General features: G+C 32.9%; 1 long non-coding RNA gene across 2 annotated transcripts; it reads right to left on the bottom strand.

Annotated features, from left to right (window-relative positions):
• Positions 1-366: 366 nt before the first annotated feature.
• Positions 367-6,912, bottom strand: LOC134248965 (uncharacterized). 2 transcript variants are annotated; one of them, XR_009988172.1, is made up of 6 exons: positions 6,731-6,912; positions 6,322-6,393; positions 5,476-5,588; positions 5,004-5,134; positions 4,520-4,615; positions 367-543 (listed from the first exon to the last, which is right to left on the bottom strand). It is a non-coding gene; the product is annotated as an uncharacterized LOC134248965 (long non-coding RNA). The 2 variants fall into 2 exon arrangements; XR_009988171.1 differs by lacking the exon at positions 4,520-4,615 and having other exon boundaries at positions 376-543; positions 6,731-6,903.
• Positions 6,913-8,219: the final 1,307 nt, after the last annotated feature.

The following is an 8,219-nucleotide window of genomic DNA, read 5'->3' as shown; positions in this document are numbered from 1 at the left end:
AATTCCAGGAAATTTAATAATAACATTAAATCCAGCATCTGGATATCTGTGTTAATTTCTAGGGGGGGGGTTGTAAAAATTAGATGAAAAATAAAAGGTTTTAATGTGTAATTCCCATACATAACAACAGTCTTCAATATGAATTGCTAAAAATGAAAGTCACTTTCAAATACTTTGAGGTCTGTGAGAATAAGTTTTTAAAGAGCTCATGCTATCAGAAAATCATATTTTCAATACTTGATTTGACTAGATCTCAGTTTGATAAATGATTACACTTTATCCATAGTCAGTGTCTGACAGTGAAAGATACCATCCTGAGTCCTTTCTTTGTAATCCCGTAAACCAGTCTATGATTGTACTGGATAAATTCGCTGGAAATCATATTTATCTATGTGCTTCTTAAATCCTCCATCCTCTTAAGTTCGGTTTTCTTGTTTCAGTGTTCCAAGAGAGGATATTCTGTTAATCTTTGCATAATCTGATAGTCTTTCACCATTCTAAGAGTAGACATAGATCATTTCCATAAGCCCTCACAAGAGAATCCTGAAAAAATAAAAAAAATAATGTCTTAGTTGAAAAAAGAAAAATTGTAATGCAATATAAGCTTGATGGAATTCTAAATATAGACAAAAAGGGTATAAATACAAGTTGTAACATAAGATTTTGACTTTTCATATTAACCATGGGTAACACCTCTAGTAAAGAAAAGAGTAAAGGAATAAGTAAAATTCAGTTTGGAGAGAGAATTCTTTCAGAGAAAGATGTAGACAGAGGTATACCAGTTAAAATAAAAAAAGATGGCACTATTGAGATCATTTCTCAAGAAGAATATAACCAATTATGTCCAGAAAAGGGTGATCCTAATGTTGTTAGAGATTACATAGAAAGACCCTTGATTGCAGAAGAAGCAAATGAAGAATATAACCATTTCCCAGATAGCATGCTAACATTGGGCCAACGTTGGGTCAATGTCATCGGTTACATTGGGCCAATGTTGGCAAATGACATTGGCCCAATGTAAGTTTGCTCATCGGCCCAATGTTGGCCCGATATGTTGGGCCAACGTTGGCCCAATGTAGAGTGTTATTTCTACAGATATTGGCCCAACATTGCGCCAACATTGGACCAATGAATGCGACATTGGGCCAATGTTGGCCCAACGTCATCAAGAACGTTGGGCCAATGTTGGCAAATGACGTTGGCCCAATGTAAGTTTCCTCATTGGCCCAATGTTGGCCCAATATATTAGACCAACATTGGCCCAATGTGTATAAACATTTTATTGTTAGAAATCTGTATATTAACAAATCCGATCGTCTCTACAATCAGAAAAATATCTACCACCAATCCTACTTGAAAATACAAGTTAGCTTTACTAAATTTACAAGTAAAATCTGACTTGATAAACTTCCTACAATTTATCAAAACAAAATAAATTATCAAAGATAAATTTATTGTTTCTATACAAGGAAAGTAAATGGAAGTTTGAAATAACAATTTTTTTTAATACAGTTAAAAAAAAAGGTTGCCCCTTATTTAGATTGAAATTTGTATATATATAGTAGAATAAATTTCACTTATTTTACTTATATACACTTTTTATTAACAGGTTAATAACCAATCACTGTCCTCCATTGTATTTTTGAATTTTCTTTTCCTGTCTATTCTTATTCTTCCTTCACGATCTTACGCAGTGAAATTCCATAGAAATTACTTCGGCATACAAGCGGGTAATTCGAACAGCTCCTTTAAATGAAAAATAAATCAATTTTATTGTGCAAAAAGAAAGAGAAATGCAGTACCTAATTTACACAAGTTTATAGTATTTTTATTTGATTGTGTATTCGAAACTATAACTACAAAGAATATTCGATTATTAAAAGATTTAACATGTGTAATTTTGGGTGTGACTTTTTTTTAACTTAGATATATTTTTTACAATTTTTCTGCATTATTATGATGTATAACTAATAGTATTTTTCAGGGGAACGGAGCACGTTAATTTTATTACTTACTTTTTAAATTCCCGTCATCTTTGAAAAAGCCGGTTTTCTTTATCTGTCTTCAAATGGAATTCTTTGCAATTTTGTTTTAAAAACATGGCAGCAAATACTCTCCTCTTCATTTACCAAGTTATTTCCACTAATTAAATAAAATTAGAACTTTAATCTTAAGAGATTTGATTTCCCTGAAACATGTGAAACGCAAAGTAACAATTCCAAGCTTTCTTTTTCTAATGGTAGAAAATATAAGAGAAATTTATGAAACGAAACTGACCCAGCCAAAATTTCAAAGATATCTAAAAGTGAAATTTACAAATAAATTTTGATTAAGGTAATAATTAACATAGATCAATGATACATTTTATTTTGTACGTTTTATACAGAAAGTACACATGCAGTGATTAGCGACTGACCTGACTAAAGCAAGCTTAGAAAAGATAAAGATTGCATGAAACAAAATTTAAATTTTCGTTGTGTTTAAAAATATGAAAAAACACTTACATTTCCGTATTTGAATGTCTGGACATAGTTCTAAAAATCCACATTCACATGTCAAAGCTTTCTTTTAGCATAAAATCTTCAACGTTCTGCTGTAGGAAACATCCGAGATTAAAATGTTAGGCGTGCTAAGAGGATGCAGATTTGACCATCCTGTCCTATCAGATATCACAATTACCATAGAAACTGGCCAGTCTCATGCTATGAAAAACTCTGTCCTAATTGCTTGGTCAGAAAATGTTCTCTTATCTTAGGATATGCCCCCTAAATGCAACATTTTAGAAAGTATGTGTTTTGTTCGCCTTGTATATTTTTTTTTATATGCATGTTAATTTTATTAACTTATTATTGTTTAACTTTAAGTTAAATTTATATGTTATGTTTTTCTCTAAAACATGTATTTCATAGAATTATAGAAGTGTTTTAACATTTATACATATTTTAAAGTTTCACAAACTAAAAATATCACTTGATATACATCGTTATGCGTGTGTTGAAATTACTCATGGTATATATGTAACATTAAATGAATATAAATAAGTATTTCTTTTTTCACTTTCCATCTTTTTTTCTCATTTTATAACAAACATTTTACATGCTTCCTGAATTATGAATTCATTCCAATGTTGGTTCAACGTTGTCTATACCAAAAATTGTATTGAAAAAGGTCGTGACTCATCGATGTTGGCCCAACGTTGGTCCAATGTTGTACTCCAAATAAAATCTGATGGCTTAGTGGTGACAAGCTAACAACAGTGCCCCAACGTCGGGCCGACGTTGTTTTCCCAACCAACCTTTACCTCTGAGTAAAATATTGTAATGTTGACATTGACCCAATATTGGGTCAACGTTGTAAACCCAATGTTGTAAACAGCGGTCCTATGTTGGGCTATTGTAGTGTCCTCACCTCATCTTCTGAGTAAAATAGGGTTATCTTGACATTGACCCAACATTGGGCCAACGTTGTATGTCCAACAAACTATAGCAAAATAAGAGCGTAATTCACCAATGTTGGCCCAACGTTGGACCAATGTTGTACTCCCAACAAAATCCGTCAACTAAGTGGTGACAAGCTAACAACAATGGCCCAACGTTGGGCCAACGTTGTGTCCCCAGTCAAACTCGGTCTCTGAGTAAAATAGTGTAATGTTGACATTGGTCCAACATTGGGCCAACGTTGTGTCCCCAACCAACCTCGACCTCTGAGTCAAATAGTGTGATGTTGACATTGGCCCAACATTGGGCCCACGTTGTAAACCCAACGCCAACCATCCGCCAACGGTCCAACCATTAGCCAACGTTGGGCCAACGTAGTCATGCTATCTGGGTTATTACCAAAAGAGGGTAAGAATTACTTGGATTACCCTGAAATACCTTTGACTAGAGAAGAAGTCAAGTTTATAGATGATAAGAGAAAACAGTTGTCAGAAAAAAAGATTGTTAAAAAGACACATGATTTTTAGCCCACAAAATCATTGGAGATACAAGGATTACAAGATATAAGGATTAATGGAGGAAGTCCAAACTGAACTCTTGGAGGACATTGAGGCTTATTATGAGAGTAACTTTTCCAGTATTTCTTTATTACAAAATTATGTATTCTAATAAAAAAAAAGTTTTCACTTTCATTTGTTGTGCCTTAGACCATTTTAAATTGACCTTATGGTCAAGATTGTGATACACACTCTGATAATCATCTATGATGTCTCTATGATGTTTACCTCAAAAGTTTGATTCAGGGTATTTGTGTTCAAAGAGGTGAAGAAACTATACAGACAGATCTAAGATTTTCGAAGCATACATATTAATGAGGTTAAAGGAGATATAACACTAGATTATTATAAAAGAAAGAACACAAACTCATAGAAATGATATTGAAAGTACCTTTTATGAATAAAGTGTCATGCTCCAAGGTGTGCTTTAACAGAAGGTTTACAGCAGTCCCATGCACTCATAAGAAGATCTTGGGTAGTAGAAACACCAGGAAATTTTAATTCCACACAATCAGATCATCTTACATCAGTTATAAGGTTACAGTCTTTATACATAGTCAAGAGGGCCATTAAGATTTCTTTTCTGGTCATCCTGATGAGCCACATTAAAGTATTCTTTCCCTGTGATATAATGTTAATATTAAATGAAAAAATGAGAATTCATAAGCAATTGAAGTCAAAACTTGCTATCTTTACCAATTATGCTATTAAGGAAGCTGGGGTTAACAAATTAGCCATATTTAACTTATTCCATAGATATGCTATCTTTAGCTGTTAACTATCATTTGGCACAGAAAAACTTCATACATTTTAGTTTTAAAATTTGATCATGAATTTTTATGCCTTTTCTTGTGAAGGATATCAATATGGTTTAAACATGACCATGACCACCAAGCCCTCTTTATTTAAAAAATCATATATCATTTACTTATCAATTCCAAAATATAAACATGCATATGTAACAAAATAAATAAATAAAAGTTACAATTGTATCTCATTGAAACTTTACCTTCAAGTTTGTGTGTTTCTATGTTGATTGACAAACTGTGTATTTCCAAAGGAAGACCAGCAGCCAGGCTTCACTTCATAGAGAATGGATTATAGATGGTTAGGAACAAAACATATCTTCCAGGTTGAGGACTGTATAGAAAATAAAACCCATTTTGTTATTATGATTTAAATTACATGAGACAATGCCTCTTATAAATGTAATGTAAAATAATATCTCTTATATATATGGATTTCTTTACTCTAATTAATCATATTAAATGTCATTTGTAAAATGTATTTTTTAAGACAGGTTTATTTAGGATAGACTTTAAATGATGACATGAATAGCAGGCCATACTTTGAGCACATGACAAAACATTATCTCAAATTTCACAGAAATGGGCTATTTAGCATAGCCGACATTAAACATATAGGTGAGTGGTAACATAATCACAATCATAAACAATGTGAAACAACTTTAAAAGACCAACACGGTGGATTACAAGTCTTTTTTCACTGGGGTAAAATCTTGCCGAGATTCGCCATGGCCGCCGAACCCGGACCCGACTGTATAAAGATGAAGTCATACATTCCATGTTGATGACTGTAGAAATAAAAGCATTTTGTTAAATATGACAGAGTACTGCATGAAACAATGCATGTTTAAATACAACATGTACAATGTCAAAAAAGATCATGAAAATATTTTTGTTTAGACTCAAAACAAATTGTTTTTAACATTAACTCGAGATGAGAAAAGTTCATCATGTTATTTATAGATGATAAACAAGCACAACTAATGTATTAATATCACAAATAAAATGATTATTAAATTAATTATTTAGACACTAAAAGACTTTTTATTAACAGCAGATTCAATTTTGGTTTAATAGCTATCAGTAATGCATACAGAAAAATACATATTTTATTTTTTTTTAGCATCATCACAGTACAACATGTAGTCCTTCATTTTTTTTGAAAAGCTCATTACCAAGAAACAAAAGTGAAAATGAAAATATATGTATACCATATATCACACATATTTAGAATCAAAACAAAAAGTAAATGATTTAGGATTAATCTTTTGTAAATTCTTACTTTTCTCTTATTAGATTCCTAATTAATATATCTTTGATCACCATTTAGTAAGTCTGAATTCCATGGGTAACATACATAATGAATTATGAAATTATATCATGATTTATATGAATGTAAGTTAGAGACAACAGATCACATAAGTATTACACAGTAATTAAATTAACCATATAATCATGCTTAAATGCAAATATGACCTTCATAGGGAATGTAAACAATTAAAAAAAACAAGACAAACTTACCAGAGATATCCAAATATATGCCCAATAAGCCTATCCATTAAATAATCCAGTGAAATAACATCTCAGCTGATCCTGAAAAAATCATACAATACAGTGATACACATTTAACCTCATTTTACAAAGTAAGTAAAGCAATAATTTACAGACAAAAGGGATAGAAATGTAAAAAGATACCATGTATTTTATCAAAATTTAGTGAATATTTTTCTGATTGAAATTCAATCATAGAATGACCTATCATAGAAATATTAAATGTACTCTGAGTTACATGCAGGTTATATAACTTTAAATCACATGAAATGAGGATAAATACAGTATTTAAATTCAAAATAGAACTTTACATATAAATCATGGTTAAATGCAAAGATGACCTTCATAGGAAATGTAAACAAAAATAAGACAAACTTACCTGTAGAATATATATGTCAGAAAGGAGATTTCAAAATTTCAAAAATGAACACGCTCTCAACATTCACATGACAAGAATGCATCAGGATGTTTACTTCCGTGGTCATAGAGAAATTGAGCTTTATACAAGAAAAGTTTCATAACATAACAATCATCAAAGTAAAAGAGAGGAAAAACAAAAGATAGTCCTACATTTTTTGAAAATCTATGTTGACTTCTTAGAAACAAAAGTGAAAATGAAACTTTAATTTTACAAGTGTATGACGTCATAATGCATAGGGTAGCTCGCTGACGTGGATGACGTCACAATGCATAGGTAAGTTTTACCGTACTTTTTGCACACGGCACTTTATAGATGATGCAAGAGGAATATAAGGAAACACAGGTAAAAGGTATATTTCTTTTGCACACGACCCTAATTTTTTGCACACGGTTCTTTACAGTTGATGCAAACAGGTATAAAAACGCAGGTAAAACGTATTGATTCTTGTTATAATCTGTCTTGTGTGTGTTATTTGTTATTGTTTTCAGTAAAAAATCCAGGTTTTTGTTATTTGTCTTTTTCAGTAAAAAACCAGTTTGAACTGGTTAGGCTGTCTAGACTGTGAAGCGTGACGTCATAATGACATTCTTGTAATGTTTTTTGCACACGGTGCATTTACCTGTATAGTTAGCATAAACAAAACGTTGTACCAACGTACCAATGTAAACACAGTGTAAACAACTCCGTATTTAGGGGATAGGTTAGGTTAGGGTTAAAAAGGGGTTAGGGTTAGAGGGGGCTAAGGGGGATAGGGTTAGTTAGGACTAGGGGGTTAGGGTTAGTTAGGGCTAGGGGGGGTACGGGTTAGGGTTAGTAAGGGCTAGGGGGAGGGTTAGTTTGGATTAGGACTGCACTCAGTTGACCCCCCTATCCCCCAGGGGCTGCACTCCCTTGACACCCCCCTATCCCCCAGGGGCTGCACTCAGTTGACCCACCTATCCCCTCCACCAATCAAAACTGATCACGTGGTTTCTCTCAGCCAATCAGAATGCGGTCCTAGCTTGACGGTTTATACTACTAATGTTAATCTAATTTAATCTGTCTGTAATAAAATCTTAACAAAAAATTTGTTGATAGATATACACTGGCGGATTTAAGGGGGGGCGTGGGGGGGGGGGCCCACGCCCCCCCCCTGTCCCTAAAATTTTCAAAGTATGCTGTAACTAATATTTATAATGCCACATTTTGGTACAAAACTAACAAAACCACTGTTATTCTGCCTTGTTTTACTCTTAAAATACACAGAAATCCAGGAGCTTCCGGGGGCGGCGCCCCCTGGGTCCCTACCATATCAAAGTATGATATGACTAGTATTAAACAGTTACGCATCGTACTTTGGTACATCACTATCTTATACCACTATAATAGTAAGTCATTAAATCGTTTATTATACATGTAGTGGCATTACAATGAGATTTGAGAAATATTCACCAGGACTTTGCCCTGG

Source organism: Saccostrea cucullata, unplaced genomic scaffold (genome assembly GCF_032062105.1).
Source record: "Saccostrea cucullata isolate Sc308-1 unplaced genomic scaffold, CSIRO_AGI_Scuc_v1 ctg2120, whole genome shotgun sequence".
Lineage (NCBI taxonomy): Eukaryota > Metazoa > Mollusca > Bivalvia > Ostreida > Ostreidae > Saccostrea > Saccostrea cuccullata.
This window is presented reverse-complemented; position numbering and strand designations above follow the sequence as displayed.